This window comes from Balaenoptera physalus (genome assembly GCF_965194825.1).
Source record: "Balaenoptera physalus genome assembly, chromosome: 2".
Classification (NCBI taxonomy): Eukaryota; Metazoa; Chordata; class Mammalia; order Artiodactyla; family Balaenopteridae; genus Balaenoptera; species Balaenoptera physalus.
Genome location: NC_138883.1, coordinates 115,472,005 through 115,489,102, shown reverse-complemented (window position 1 = coordinate 115,489,102; position 17,098 = coordinate 115,472,005).

Sequence of the window (17,098 nt, the reverse complement as noted above, 5' to 3'; positions counted from 1 at the left end):
CCCAATGAATTGGACACTTCAAATGGTTAAAATTATGTAGTGTATATTTTACCACAATTTTTAAAAAGAAAAAATAACGAATAAACCTTGTTCGAAATGGATTGATTTATTAATTTATTGAAGAGATATGTACAGAGTGCTGAGTAGGGCCTTGGTACTCAGAGGTTAAGATAAAATGAAGAAAACATTCCAGTCCAAAAGAAGCTCAGAATAAGGCGAGAAAGATGCAAAATAGAAAATCCTACTGGTAGGTGGTAGGTATAATTGGGGCATCTGCAGATCCCCAACTCATGGGAGGGGATCGGAAATCTGGGATGTTCTGCCAGAGCTGAGCCTTAAAGGATGGGGGAAGTTCATCAGGCAGGCCATGGTATGAGCAGGGCTTAGGAGCCAAGGATATGGAGTTTTTTAAAAACTAATTTTAGACATACAGACAAGTTGCAAAAATAGTACAAAGAATTCCCTTATATTCCCACCCTTCTTCCCTTGATGTGAACATCTTACATAACCAGAGTGCAATTTTTATTGACCAAACTTAATCCAAATGACCTAAGCTGGCTTTTCAGAGCTGATTCTGATCCACTTCAAACTTGTTCAAATAGTTGTGACCACATTTTGCTTACATGTCACAGAGCGTTCTCTTTTTTAAAGTCAAGACTGTGAAATCTAGTCTCATTTTAAACAGAGCTATTTACATTATGTAGAGACACAGGAGAATATTAATTATACAAAATCAACAAGTTTTAAATCTTTCGGTCCTGTTGCATTTCTACTTTTACCCAAGCGTATGTGTGTGCATGCATCAGATTGGCAGAATTTGGTCCTCATGTATAAACAACGAACCATCTCCAGCAGAGAGGACAAAGCAGAGTGGGTGCCTCAGGTCCCAGTCACAGAACACCCCGTGGCCGTCCAGCTGCCTGGCATGTCAGTGTCTTCTGTATACAACATCTTGGAGGGCAGGTTGTCAGTTACCCTCATGCATATCTGCAGTGTCAAGATGCTCACTATTCATAAAATAGCCCATACTGTTGTTGGAGACTTTCTGTTACAAAGCCCCCTCTAATGGTTAACTGAAACCTTTTTCCTGTGACCACTGCCCATTGGCCTTAGAAGTGGCTCCCAAGATGAGAAACAAAAATCATAACCCCTCTGTCAGCTCCACATATATAGGGCAGCCCTAGTTTCCACCTGCTACCATGTATAATTAGGAAATATTAGTGCCCCCTTCACTCCACTGTCCAGGTTGCTATGATAGACGACCTGGTCATCCTGCACAAGACTGCCACCACCCCGCCCCACTAAGCCTGCCCCCTGCCCAGCGCCATATGCCCAGCATCCCACCATTCCTCCTGGGGGTCCCCAGCCTGGAGCAGAACGTCGGCACTAGTGAGGACTTCCTAATGTTGGGGGACCGATGGCATACTGCTGAGAGCAGCTTCCTGGGATTTCAGAGCACGGGGGACTGGAATAAGAGCCAAGTGTGAACAGACTGCAGGAAGGCAGCTTGGGACAACCGGACCTTTTTGGGGGAACGTATGAGTAACACAGCTTCTGCACTTCACTAATAAGTACTGACCAGGAATCCTTTTACCAGCAGAATATTTCTTGGGGCTAGAGTTCCAGAAGTTACGCTTTGAAAAAAATACTGCTCTCTACTCTTGACAAACACTAATGTTTTCATCCTAATGGCATTTCTGGGGGTTGTGTCCCAGCAGGGAAGAAAACCCCTCCATTATCCCTACTTTGTTAACATTTGGAGGTGGAAGGGAAGCAGACATGTAGTCCAACCCCTAATTTCAGGCTCCAGCGAGGTACCGGGTACCGGGAACAATGCAAAATTGTTCTCTTCATTTTCTTGGTTGTGAACGTTTGTAGACTGTAAAGTCAAGGCAAGTTTGTGCCCAGTGAATAATAAGGAAATAAGGGAAGCGTGATTTAAACAAAACAAAATAAAACAAAACAGAGCACCACAACACAACACAGCCCCTCGCGAGCTGGTAAACATGTAGTTTTAAGCTGCTTCTGAGAACCTTTTGGTGAGTGTTAAGAAGCCTTCCCTCCCCTGCTTGCCTCCTTAACTTACTTCTTTCTCTTCCTCCTCCAGGGCATCTGGGGTATGGACCTAAAAACCGGGTTCCTCCCGAGGGCCTGCCTGGGGCTGGCCCCCACTTGGCCTGTAAGAGAATAGCTGTACCGCAAGCTCAGAGGACAGAAGTAAAATGACTTCTCAATGGAATGTCGGTTTCCGATGAAGTGTCGGGGAGTCTTCAGGCTGTGTTCAGGTTATCTAATTCCCCTGACCTCTCTCACTTCATTCTCATTCCCTTTCTTGTCTCATGGCCAGAAAGAGGAGATAGGAAGCCTCAAGTTACCTGGTACAAGACAACTTTTGGAATCCTAAATATTCAGATTATTTCTCTATTCCCTCTTTGCAAGCGGTAATACTCACAGCTAAAAGGCATCACCCAGGTTGAAGCCGCTTCTCTCCTGGAGCAGCAATGCGGAGCAAAGTAGAAGGCGGACATCACAGCCTCCAGATCCACAGGCCCCCTTTCTCCTTCTGGCGATGATTAACTAGGCAAAGACAATGGAGAGCGATGGAAGAGGTCCGTTTGCTAGCGTCTGCTCCTCTTACACATGATTGGTCATTCTTTCATTCATCCATCCAACCTATATTTATTGAAGCTGACTATGAATGATCGAAGGGAGGATGAGAAAAGTTAACCAAAGTCAAAAGGGGACAGGGTGGGAGAGATTGTTCTAGACAGAAGGAAGCACACTTGCAAAGGCCCCGAGGGAAGGATGATGCACCTGGGGAACATAAAGAAGGGCTGTGTGGCCAGGGCTCAGGGAGAGAAAGGGGGGAAGTGGGGCAGGGGGATACGTTTGACCGTGCTGAGTCTTCTGGGAGGGGTTAATGAGCCTTTGACAACCACAAAGGCACAGGCATGTCCCATCAGAACAGATACAAGCCACAGGCTGGGGCAGGGTCCTGGGGCCCCCCTGCTGCCCTAGATGCTGGATTTCGGGAAGGTCCAGGGATCCCAGAGGGGAAGAAGTGTTGGGGGCAGCTCAAGGTAGTGGCTATTAATCAACCAATCCAAAAACATATCATTTCGTGATCGATAGGGAAAGCTGTCCTGCGCAAATCTGTTAAAGGTCAGTGATGTTTAGCGTCGTTTTCGTGAGCTGGGTTATTTTCAAATGAGCAAGAAGAAGCCTCTGAGGTCGTTTAAGCAGGGGCTGACCTGACCAGATCTGTGTTTATCCAAAGGGAGAGAAAACAAATTCCTTTGGTTAATTAAAAAAAAGAAAGAAAAAAAAAAGGTAATGTAAAAACATCATTTCACAATTCTTTTGTAATGCAAAAATAAATGCAAAATAAAACAAATCCATCATTCTAAAGGAATGCCCTGTGTTTGCCTTCCCCTGCTTCCTGGGAGACTCTCCTAATAAGGTCTTGGCCTTCACTCATTGCCCATGCTGCCCTCGTGACCGGCACCGCAAGTCTCCAAGACGGCCGCGGTGTTAGAGGTCTCAGCACAGAGAGCAGTGTCTCTGTTTGAGGCTAATCAGCTTACACGGTGCCTGAAATTGCTGTCACCTTAGCCTCATTGGCAATTTTCCCTCTTTTATCAAAGTGGCTTTCTTGTTGAATGAATTGATTTTTACAAAGTCTCAGAGATACCGCATATCCAATGAACACGGGCCAGATATGGTTTGTACATAATCCCAGGCACTACAGACCACAAAGTCAAACCGTCTCTAGGTTCATTGCTCTACTTTGCCAGTCATCTTTGTCTTGCCTCTACTGTCAATATATAGAGACCTACTGTGTGCCACTTGTGACATCTGGCCAGACTTTGCTGCCAAGATTTCTGTGGGTCCTGCATTCCTTTTTTTTTTTCTTTCCTGTTTCCTGTTTCCTACTCTCTGCGTGATGGTGGCGTCTTCTCCTTGTAAGAAGCAGTTGAGTGTAGTAGAAGAAGGCAGGTATCCCCCAACCTCCACGCCAGTATCACTCGCTGGCCATGTCAATATCGAAATCACCAACCTCAGAACTGCAGTCCCCTCATTTAGAAAATAGGAAGAACTTATTTATACATGTTGGAAGAAAAGGGGCTCACACCAACTCCTGTAGCCCCTTCCAGCTCTCAGATCTATTCTCTCAGAAACTCTGCAACAGGGAAATTATGTGGCTCATTTTGGATCCATCTGGGAAAAGATGACATACACAGAGAAGCATGTGACTTCTTTTTTAAAAATTTCAAGCTGCATTTGAAACGCCTTCTTTTATTCCTGCAATGTAGAGAATTACCACACAACTCTAGTGCCACATTATGGCTTCAAGAGAAAACTCCCCACAGCCCGTGTCTTGAGGCTTTAAGACTCACTGACTTAGCTGCTGTGCTCATTTGTTTGGGACGGATGAGAGAAGGCCTGCTGTGTGTGTGAGCCCTGGAATGGCTCCGATGTTCCCCTTGAAGTAGCTGTCAGTCCAAGGGCTATAGGATCCATGTCCGTGGCCAGCTTCTTCCTAAGGTCACCTTTCCCTATTTCAAATCATGGAGTTCTAGAGGCGGAAGAGGGCATTTCTTCTTACGCCGATAAGCGAGCGGCAAACATTCATACTATGAGTATGTGTGTGTTTGATTGAGAGCAAGAACCCCTGATAAGTGCTGGGCTGGTGCCCTTTCCATTACCACACGGGGGCCAGGCCTTGAGCTATTTCAGGGAGTCGTCCTTCCCCTTGTAAGTTCATGCATGGAGACAACTGGGGTCTCATGCTGTCAGAAACAGCTCTCAAAGCCACTAAAAACATCTTGAGTTTCAGATCTCATACACATTAAAGCTGAGGACTTCAGGCCCTACTCAAAGCATATTTGATCTAATCAAGTGGTGTTTTTCCTTCTTTGGGGTTCAAACAAAAACACTGCTGGATCTCCCTCATGGGCTTGTTTGGAGGCTCGGCCCTGCAGTATGGACACAAATTTCTACTACTACCCATGCCTTGCCTCTTTCTAGAACTCATCTATGGATCTCAAGTTTGTTCAGGAAGAGTTCTGAGGCCCGGGAAGCATTTCTTCTAAAGTGTTGGGAGGACTACCACCTCCAGAGCCGGCAGCCTGAGCAGTGGGGTTGCTGCCTCACCTCTACTTCTCCATGGGAGAGGACTGCACCCGCTCTTGCGCCCTTCAAAGAGCAAGCCGTGCGAAGGTGGAAGTCTTTAGACAAGGCAGAGCTACCCCTGCATCAGCTGGCATAATATATTTCAGGGCAGGTGTACCATGAGTATGAGAGTAGATGGAAGGCTGCAGAGTGGGGTGGTCTGAAGCTACGATTCAGAAAAATAGTAGCAGCTTGTTTTAATGTGGTTCTAGCCATGTGACCTTGAACGTTGTCTTCACCTCTCTGAGCCTCAGTTTTCTCATCTGCAGAGTGAGACTAAACGCTCACAGCTGACTTCTCTCAAGTGGGGAAATGTGTAGAGCGCACTCTCATGCCCTCTACCTTCCCTCTTAGAATTCTGAGAGAAGGTGGGCTGTGTCCCTGGTCAGTCCCTTCTGTCTGACTAGCTATATTGCTGTTTTTCCATTGTCACTGGAACATTCCAAGGATGAATGAAGGGTATGGGATCAAGCAGAGAACAAACATGAGCAAGAACAAGCATGTAGACTAATATACAAACTTCTGACCCAGTCCTACAAATGGAAAATACCACACAGAGGGAAAGAAACCAAATCACCCTGACATGCAATCAGATATTGGTGAAGGTGGACAAGAGCCCTGGTTGCTTTTTATTTTTTCTTCTATTTTCAATTTCTTTCTTTTTCTCTTTTTTTCTTTTGTTCTTTTGTTTTTTTCATTCTTTCATTCTTTTTCAACAAAGAAAAATTAACTTTGTGAAATTGGGGGTCAAGCTTTTTACTTGTCAGCATCTGAAGTTCCCTTGAAGATAATAAGAAACACCTTCTATAAAATGACTTCCTGAAGAGGAGACATCTGAGCTAAACAAGTGTGCACCTGGGTCCGTGCTCTGCTCACTTACTAACGGTGTGACTTTGGAAAAGTGCCCTAATGGAGTCTGAGTTTTTCAGCTCTGAAGAGAAGATAACAATTCTTGAGGGCACGGTTTGGGCATTCACTACTATTTCCCCTTTAGGGGCAAGAGAGGATTTAACTTCACTGTCCCCTTGAAGTTAAATGTAGCCATGTGATTTTCTTTGGTCGATGGAATATGCCTTCTCTTTTTAAAAATAGAAAGAAAGAGAGAAAGAAAAATAGAAGGACGAAAGGAAGGAAGGGAGGGAGGGAGGGAGGGAGGGAGGGAGGAAAGCCAACAGATGCTCTAAGTCTCAGTGTACCAATCACATTTCCTTCCCACTGGTGCCATGATTGTGGAAGCTACGGTTAAGATGTTACCTTGGTTAGCCTGGGTCTCAGAGGTCTCTGATGAGCAGAGCACCCACCACTCCTGTTGGATGTGTAGCATCTTTTGCTGTGTTAAGCCACTGAGATTTGGGTTTGTTTATTATTGCAGCAAAACCTAGTACACCGTGACTGAAACAGTGGTGGTTACAATAAAATATGATGGTATTTGTAGATACAAGTTGGCAGTGGCAACGAAGAAGAAGCTTTGTGCTCGAAGAAGAAGCTTTGTGCTCGAGAAGCCTTGTTATTTCACTATCCAGAGGTAATTGTATTGATTAGCCCAAGTTAAGGGGTAACTTCTGGGCACGGGTCAGGCAGGCCACAGAAAGCGGCAACTTAATCCAGACTATTTGTCTCCACCAGGGGGCCAGAATCAGGAAAATCCTAAAAAATCTCCCCCAGTAGTTCTGCCTTGGTGACCAAAATACCCCATCTACCTTTGAATAAGCTCCAGATAAAGGGTCAATCGATGACCTAAAAGGGGAGATGCCTAGGGAGATTTCACAGGCTCTGGGGAATTGAATGATGCTCAGGGATGAACAGGCACCGAAGTGGGAGGGTCTCGAAGGGCAGCAATTTAGAATGAGGCCAGCATTGTGGCGGGGGGAGGGACATCCTTGGCAGTGGGAAGTTTAAGCTCACCTCGGTATGTGGTCCCTGTCTCTCCTTTCTTGCTGTAATAGTTTTCTTCCTCACATCTTCCGTGATAACTTCTCAACTCCAGGCTTCCATTTCCTGGATATTCTAGCAGATGCTTCAAGTCAGCATGTGACGGAGGGAACCATCACCTCCCACCACCAAAACCGCTGTCTCCTTATTCCAGGCTCCATATCTGGGTGAAGGGCAGCTGTCTTCCCAATCGCTTAGGCTTAAAATCTCAGAATTCTTATGGCCTCTTGGGACACTCTCTTTTTTTCCTGTTAATGTGAAAGGGGAGAATGTAAACAAGAGAAACAACTGAAAGTACTGTACAGGCCAGGTAAGGTTGTGGTTCAGTCTTAATGTGAATTTGTTCCTTTGAGAATTTGTGTTTGGGGTGGTGGGGGGGAATGTCTCTAATTGTAGATTCAGAAAATAGGACGTGGACTGCCTAATTCTTTCAGGCCATAAAAAAGAGCCATAATAAAGAGCTATTGCTGGTCAATGAAATGTTAAAATGCAACTTCTGGGGGGCAATATATATATATATACCATTTTCCACATAGCAAAAGACCAATGATTTAAATGAGATGCTGATTCCACAAAAGATAGAATAAGGAAGGGCACACTAAATGCAACTATAAATCCTGGACAGAATGGAGGGAGTAGCTCTCTGAGGGCCCTGAAACATAAATTATAGCAGGCAGATTGGGGAAGGAGACCAGGATTCAAAGTTCCGCTAAGCCAGCAGTGAGTTTGCCATTTTTTTCCTCTAGTGTTGCCCAGTCTGGACTCAAAGGCAGCCAGAAACTCAGAAGTGTGCCCCAGGGGCCGACAGAAATAGCTCCAAGAGAGTCCTCTGTTTCTGGTCCAAGAAATAAGAAAGGGGACTCCTAAGAGTCAGAGAGAAAGAGAGGGGAAATCCTCTGGTTTTTGTTTCTTTTTTTCCTTCTTTTCAGCCTCTCCCACAGGCAGCGGTGGTGGGGGGGATGGGAGCAGGGGTGGTGGCAGTGGTGATGGGCAGGCACCTAAATCCCTGAGGGAGGAAGGAGAACCATTCTGTTCGACCAGAGAAGCAGTGATCAGAAGAAGGTGAGCAAGTCTCCATTCCTTTTTTTCCTCTCTCTGTCCTCCTGCCGCTCGACTCCAGACACAATAACAGTCACAGGAAGTGTGTGGCAGAGCTAGCAAACTATAGACCAAGGCTGCTGGCTAAAGGACTAGGAAGAAGGCTCCAAGGAGCCAAGAGGTGTTGGCAAGATCATGGAGAGTAGGGATGTTAAGAAAGAAATCCATGAACTTAATGTATGAACTCCTGGGTTCACCTCCAAGCTGAACATGTATGGATCTGACTTTAAAAAGCATACCACAGGTTTTGAGAACTGAACTACAGGTTAGACCAAGATTCTACCCCAAGACTGCCTACCGGGTGGCACACACACAGGACTGATGTGAATGAGGCTGCACTTTGAAAACAGGACTGGTATTGGAACCATAGCCCACAGAGGCAGGTTGGAACTTACAGCCAGAATATAACGTGGTAAATTGCCTGCTTCAAAAAAAAAACAACAATGTTTCTTTAAACTAGATTTAAACCAGACTCAGAGTCTCATAATATTCCAAAATATCAAGGATATAGGCCAAAATTTCTCAGCATATGAAGAATCATGAAAGTCTCAACTAACAGGGAAAGAGAAAATCAACAGATATCAACCCTGAGAAGATGCAGTTGTTAGGGTAATCAGAGATTTTTAAAGCAGTGATTGTAACTATGCTCAAAGAAGTAAGGGTAAGCACTCCTGAAACAAAAGAAAAACAGAAGGTCTCTGGGAAAAAAAGGAAGATATAAAAACAAATGAAATGGAAATTTTGGAACTGAAAAGTACAATAATTAAAGTATTGACTTTAGTACAGTAAGTCCCATACATACGAGCTTCAAGTTGCGAGCTTTCAAAGATACAAACGGGTATTCACATGTCCAGTCACGTAAGTTAGTTCACGTGTCTGGTGTACATTGTTACATGAGTGCATCCTCTACAAGTGGTTGTGCTTTTGTGTACTTTACTGTACAGTACTGTATAGAGTACAGTAGTACAGTATCTTTAGTTCAAGCCCAGGGTATCCAGAAGCAAGTGTAAAAGCAGCGGTGATGTGGCTGGTACTGCTAAGAAGTGCCAAGAGATAACAATGGAAACAAAAGTGAAAATAATTGAGAGAGTGGAGCGAGGCAAAAAGATGGTAGACATCGATCGCTTGTCCTTATAACATGAATTGTTCAAGCATCGGCACGATTCTGAAGAACAAAGACAAGATCATGGAACATGTGAAGTCTGCAGTGTGGATGATGTCAACAATAATATCGAAGAAGCGTGGAAAAGTGATGGAGGAGATGGAGAAACTTCTCAGTGTGTGGATGCAGAATCAGCATCAGCGTCAAGTCCCGCTCAGCTTAATGCCAATTCAAAAGAAAGCTAAAAGCCTTTATGAAGACTTGAAGAAACACGGCAAAGAATCAGAGAGTGCATCTTTTAATGCCAGCCATGGCTGGTTTCATCAGTTCAAGGCTAGAGCCAACCTTCACAACGTAAAAGTAAGTGGCGAGGCAGTGAGTGCAGATACGGTAACTGCCCGGGAATTTCCTGAAATGCTTCGAGAAATTATTGATGAAGGCACGTATTTACCAGAGCAGGTTTTTAATGTGGATGAGACAGGACTGCACTGGAAGAGGATGCCAGACAGAAGTTACATCAGTAAGGAGGAAAAGTTGATGCTAGGCTATAAAGCAGCAGAGGATAGGCTAACTCTGTTGTTTGGTGGCAATGCTTCCGGTGATATGAAGGTGAAGTCTCTCTTAGTTTATCATTCAGAGAACCAAAGAGCCCTTAAAAACAGAGCCTAGGAGTACGGGGCCATCACAACTGGTTAAAAGAAACCCTAGAAGTTACCCCTTGCTCCTGGGAGACCCCAGTGGGGTCCAAATGCTGGGTGAGCCCAGCACATCCTCAGTACGTTCCCTAGGACAGAGACCCAGACCTGGAGATAGCGTGCAAGATGCGGCCTGCAGCATCACCATCTGGGAGATGGGAGGGGAGAAAAGACTTCAACAGTCTGCCATTACCCCAAAGAGGCCTCGCTTAGCTGGAAGTTACTATGCTACCCTGGAATTGTGTGTTACAACCAGAAGAAAAGGAGTAACATTAATGGACCAGTTTACTTCCCAATTCTACTGAGAACGAGAACTTGAGTGACACATTACATCAATTACATGGACAAGAAAGGAGCCACATTTTCACGAAACACATGGGTTCATGTTTGTTTCATTAAAAAATTGGGCTGCACCAGAAAGACAATATCCAGCCTCATCCACCAGAACACAGGCACCAGTCCACTCCACCAGAAAGCCTACACAACCCACTGAACCAACCTTAGCCACTGGGGGCAGACACCAAAAACAATGGGAAGTACAAACCTGCAGACTGCAAAAAGGAGACCCCAAACACAGTAAGTTAAGCAAAAGGAGAAGACAGAGAAACACACAGCAGATGAAGGAGCAAGGCAAAAACCCACCAGACCAAACAAATGAAGAGGAAATAGGCAGTCTACCTGAAATAGAATTCAGAATAACGATAGTAAAGATGATCCAAAATCTTGGAAACAGAATGGAGAAAATACAAGAAATGTTTAACAAGGACCTAGAAGAACTAAAGAGCAAACAGACAATGAAGAACAACACAAAAAATGAAATTAAAAATTCTCTAGAAGAAATCAATAGCAAAATAACTGAGGCAGAATACCGGAAAGTGACCTGGAAGATAAAGTAGTGGAAATAACTACTGCAGAGCAGAATAAAGAAAAAAGAATGAAAAGAATTGAGGACAGTCTCAGAGACCTCTGGGACAACATTAAACGCACCAACATTCGAAGTACAGTTCTCCCAGAAGAAGAAGAGAAAAAGAAAGGGACTGAGAAAATATTTGAAGAGATTATAGTTGAAAATTTCCCTAATATGGGAAAGGAAATAGTCCATCAAGTCCAGGAAGCACAGAGAGTCCCATACAGGATAAATCCAAGGAGAAATACGTCAAGACACATATTAATCAAGCTATCAAAAATTAAATACAAAGAAAAAATATTAAAAGCAGCAAGGGAAAACAACAAATAACATACAAGGGAATTGCCATAAGGTTAACAGCTGATCTTTCAGCAGAAACTCTGCAAGCCAGAAGGGTGTGGCAGGACATATTTAAAGTGATGAAAGGGAAAAACCTACAACCAAGACTACTCTACCCAGCAAGAATCTCATTCAGATTCGACGGAGAAATTAAAAACTTCATAGACAAGCAAAAGCTAAGAGAATTCAGCACCACCAAACCAGCTCTACAACAAATGCTAAAGGAACTTCTCTAGGCAGGAAACACAAGAGAAGGAAAAGACCTACAATAACAAACCCAAAACAATTAAGAAAATGGGAATAGGAACATACATATCAATAATTCTCTTAAATGTAAATGGAGTAAATGCTCCAACCAAAAGACATAGACTGGCTAAATGGAAACAAAAACAAGATCTGTATATATGCTGTCTACTAGAGACCCACTTCAGACCTAGGGACACATACAGACTGAAAGGGAGGGGATGGAAAAAGGTAGTCCATGCAAATGGAAATCAAAAGATAGCTGAAGTAACAATTCTCATATCAGACAAAATAGACTTTAAAATAAAGACTATTACAAGAGACAAAGAAGGACACTACATAATGATCAAGGGATTGATCCAAGAAGAAGATATAACAATTGTAAATATTTATGCACCCAACATAGGAGCACCTCAATACATAAGGCAAATGCTAACAGCCATAAAAGGGGAAGTTGACAGTAACACAGTCATACTAGGGGACTTTAACACCCTACTTTCACCAATGGACAGATCATCCAAAATGAAAATAAATAAGGAAACACAAGCTTTAAATGATACATTAAACAAGATGGACTTAATTGATATTTATAGAACATTCCATCCAAAAACAACAGAATACACTCTCTTCTCAAGTGCTCATGGAACATTCTCCAGGATAGATCATATCTTGGGTCACAGACCAAGCCTTGGGAAATTTAAGAAGATTGAAATTGTATCAAGTATCTTTTCCAACCACAACACTATGAGAGTAGATATCAATTACAGGAAAAAAATCTAAAAAATACAAACACATGGAGGCTAAGCAATACACTACTAAATAACCAAGAGATCACTGAAGAAGTCAAAGAGGAAATCAAATAATACCTAGAAACAAATGACAATGAAAACACGATGACCTAAAACCTATGGGATGCAGCAAAAGCAGTTCTAAGAGGGAAGTTTATAGCAATACAGTCCTACCTCAAGAAACAAGACATATCTCAAATAAACAACCTAACCTTACACGTAAAGCAATTAGAGAAAGAAGAACAAAAAACCCCCAAAGTTAGCAGAAGGAAAGAAATCATAAAGATCAAATCAGAAATAAATGAAAAAGAAATGAAGGAAACAATAGCAAAGATCAATAAAACTAAAAGGTGGTTCTCTAAGAAGATAAACAAAATTGATAAACCATTAGCCAGACTCATCAAGAAAAAAAGGGAGAAGACTCAAATCAACAGAATTAGAAATGAAAAAGGAGAAGTAACAACTGACACTGCAGAAATACAAAGGATCATGAGAGATTACTACAAGCAACTATATGCCAATAAATAGGATAGCCTGGAAGAAATGGACACATTCTTAGAAAAGCACATCCTTCTGAGACTGAACCAGGAAGAAATAGAAAATATGAACAGACCAATCACAAGCACTGAAATTAACACTGTGATTAAAAATCTTCCAACAAACAAAGGCCCAGGACCAGATGGCTTCACAGGCAAATTCTATCAAACATTTAGAGAAGAGCAAACACCTATCCTTCTCAAACTCTTCCCAAATATAGCAGAGGGACAAACACTCCCAAACTCATTCTACGAGGCCACCATCACCTTGATACCAAAACCAGACAAAGATGTCACAAAGAAAGAAAACTGCAGGCCAATATCACTGATGAACATAGATGCAAAAATCCTCAACAAAATACTAGCAAACAGAATCCAACAGCACATTAAAAGGATCATACACCATGGTCAAGTGGGGTTTATCCCAGAAAAGCAAGGAGTCTTCAATATACTCAAATCAATCAGTGTGATAAACCACATTAACAAATTGAAGGAGAAAAACAATATGATCATCTCAATAGATGCAGGAAAAGCTTTTGACAAAATTCAACACCCATTTGTGATAAAACAAAAACCCTCCAGAAAGTAGGTATAGAGGGAACTTACCTCAACATAATAAAGGCCATATAGGACAAACCCACAGCAAACATCATTCTCTGTCGTGAAAAACTGAAAGCATTTCCTCTAAGATCAGGAACAAGACAAGGTTGTCCACTCTCAGCACTATTATTCAACATAGTTTTGGAAGTTTTAGCCACAGCAATCAGAGAAGGAAAAGAAATAAAAGGAATCGAAATCAGAAAAGAAGAATTAAAGCGGTCATTGTTTGCAGATGACATGATACTATACATAAAGAATCCTAAAGATGCTACCAGAAAACTACTAGAGCTAATCAATGAATTTGGTAAAGTAGCAGGAAACAAAAGTAATGCACAGAAATCTCTTGCATTCCTATACACTAATGATGAAAAATCTGAAAGAGAAATTAAGGAAACATTCCCATTTACCATTGCAACAAAAAGAATAAAATACCTAGGAATAAACCTACCTAAGGAGACAAAAGACCTGTATGCAGAAAACTATGACACTGACGAAAGAAATTAAAGATGATACAAACAGATGGAGAGATATACCATGTTCAACATTGTGAAAATGACTATACTACACAAAGCAATCTACAGTTTCAATGCAATCCGTATCAAACTACCAGTGGCATTTTTCACAGAAGTAGAACAAGAAATTGCACAAGTTGTATGGAAACACAAAAGACCCCGAATAGCCAAAGCAATCTTTAGAAAGAAAAACGGAGCTGGAGCAATCAAGCTCCCAGACTTCAGACTATACTACAACGCTACAGTAATCAAGACAGTATGGTAATAGCACAAAAACAGAAATATATATCAATGGAACAAGATAGCAAGACCAGAGATAAACCCACATACAAATGGTCACCTTGTTTTTGATAAAGGAGGCAAAAATATACAATGGAGAAAAGACAGCCTCGTCAATAAGTGGTGCTGGGAAAACTGGACAGCTACATGTAAAAGAATGAAATTAGAACACTCCCTAACACCATACACAAAAATAAACTCAAAATGGATTAAAGACCTAAATCTAAGGCCAGACACTGTAAAACTCTTAGAGGAAAACATAGGCAGAACACTCTATGACATAAATCACAGCAAGATCCTTTTTGACCCAGCTCCTAGAGAAATGGAAATAAAAACAAAAATAAACAAATGGGACTTTATGAAACTTAAAAGCTTTTGCACAGCAAGGAAACCATAAACAAGATAAAAAGACAACCCTCAGAATGGGAGAAAATATTTGCCAATGAAGCAACTGACAAAGGATTAATCTCCAAAATTTACAACAGCTCAATATCAAAAAACCCCAAACAACCCAATCCAAAAATAGACAGAAAACCTAAATAGACATTTCTCCAAAGAAGGTATATAGATTGCCAACAAACACATGAAAGGATGCTCAACATCCCTAATCATTAGAGAAATGCAAATCAAAACTACAATGAGGTATCACTTCACACCAGTCAGAATGGCCATCATCAAAAAATCTACAAACAATAAATGCTGGAGAGGGTGTGGAGAAAAGGGAACTCTCTTACACTGTTGGTGGGAATGTAAATTGATACAGCCACTATGGAGAACAGTATGGAGGTTCCTTAAAAAACTAAAAATAGAACTACCATATGACCCAGCAATCCCACTACTGGGCATATACCCTGAGAAACCATGATTCAAAAAGAGTCATGTACCACAGTGTTCATTGCAGCTCTATTTACAATAGCCAGGACATGGAAGCAACCTACGTGTCCATCGACAGATGAATGGATAAAGAAGATTGGCACATATGTACAGTGGAATATTATTCAGCCATAAAAAGAAACGAAATTGAGTTATTTGTAGTGAGGTGGATGGACCTAAAGTCTGTCATACAGAGTGAAGTAAGTCAGAAAGAGAAAAACAAATAGTGTATGCTAACACATATATATGGAATCTAAAAAAGAAAAATGCCTCTGAAGAACCTAGGGGCAGGACAGGAATAAAGATGCAGACATAGAGAATGGACTTGAGGTCACAGGGAGGGGGAAGAGTAAGCTGGGATGAAGTGAGAGAGTGGCATGGACATATATACACTACCAAATGTAAAATAGATAGCTAGTGGGAAGCAGCCACACAGCACAGGGAGATCAGCTCAGTGCTTTGTGACCACCTAGAGGGGTGGGATAGGGAGAGTTGGAGGGAGACGCAAGAAGGAGGAGATATGGGGATATATATATCCATATAGCTGATTCAGTTTGTGATACAGCAGAAACTAACACACCATTGTAAAGCAATTATACTCCAATAAAGATGTTAAGAAAGAAAAAAAAAACAAAACACAGAGACAAGGGCTCTCTTCCTGCGGTGTGGAACAGTAACCCCAAAGCCTGGGTTACACAGGCCATTTTCCAGGAGTGGTTTGTCCACCACTTTATCCCTGAGGTAGAGAAATGTTACTTGGAGAAAGATATCTCATTCAACATTCTTTTGCTGCTCAACAATGCTCTGGGCCACACCCCATTCATGGATGACTTTCATCCCAACATCAAAGTAGTGCATGTGCCACCGAATACTACGTCGCTCATCCAGCTTATGGACCACGGAATTATAACGATTTTCAAGAAATATTATTTACGTTACACTTTTCATCAGGCAGTAAAGGCGAAAGACGAATCAGGAACAACCTTGTGACAATTTTGGAAGGACTATAACATCTACAAGACCATAAAAAACATTGACTTTGCTTGGCGTGACGTTACAGGCTTCACCCTGAATGTGCTTTGGAAGAACCTTTGTCCACAGCTTGTTCACAATTTTCGTGGATTTGGGAAGGTGGATGAGGAGTCCAAAGAGGTCTTCAGCAACTTAGTGACCCTCAGCGAGAAGACGGAGCTAGATCTGCAAGAAGACGCTGTCACTGAACTCTACTGTGCAACATGAGGAGCTTACTAATGAAGACCTGATGGAATTGGAGGCACAGAGAAAGGCCGAAGAACAACAAGAGGAAGAAGAAGTAACTGAAGAACCGAAGAGATTCACGATGCAGGAAATGCAAGGGGATTTTCTTTATTTGAGGAGGCACTGTTAGTTTTTGAGACACAGGACCCGAACATAGAATGATACATGAAGGTTGCAGTAGCCGTTCAGAATGCAATCCAGTGCTACTGTGTCATCGATGACGAGAAAAGAGCTACTACCCAGACATCACTGGATCGTTTTTTCAAGAGGGTAGATAGAATTGAATCCAGCAAGGAACCAGAACCTGTGCCATCAGCGTCAGGCGTGAGTGACATTGCAGCTTGCCCTCCGTCTCCTATTGCTGACGATCCTTCAGCTCTACCATCTCCCACCTCCTCTCCCTCCTCCAGTCAGTGACTCTTCTTGCCTGTTCCCTCGATGTCAGCCCCTGTATGCCAGCTGCTCTACTGTACTACTGTACTTTTCAAGGTACTGTACTGTAAGATTAAAAACGTTCTCTTTATTTTTGTGTTTGTCTTTTATGTATTATTTGTGTGAAAAGTATTATATAAACCTATTACAGTACAGTACTATATAGCCGATTGTCTTAGTTGGGTACCTAGGCAAACTTTGTTGGACTTACGAACAAATTGGACTTACGAACGCGCCTCAGAACGTATGTAGAGGACTTACTGTACAAGGAAAACTACATTGCATAATGATAAAAGAGCCAATTCACAAAGAAGACGTAGCAATCCCAAATGC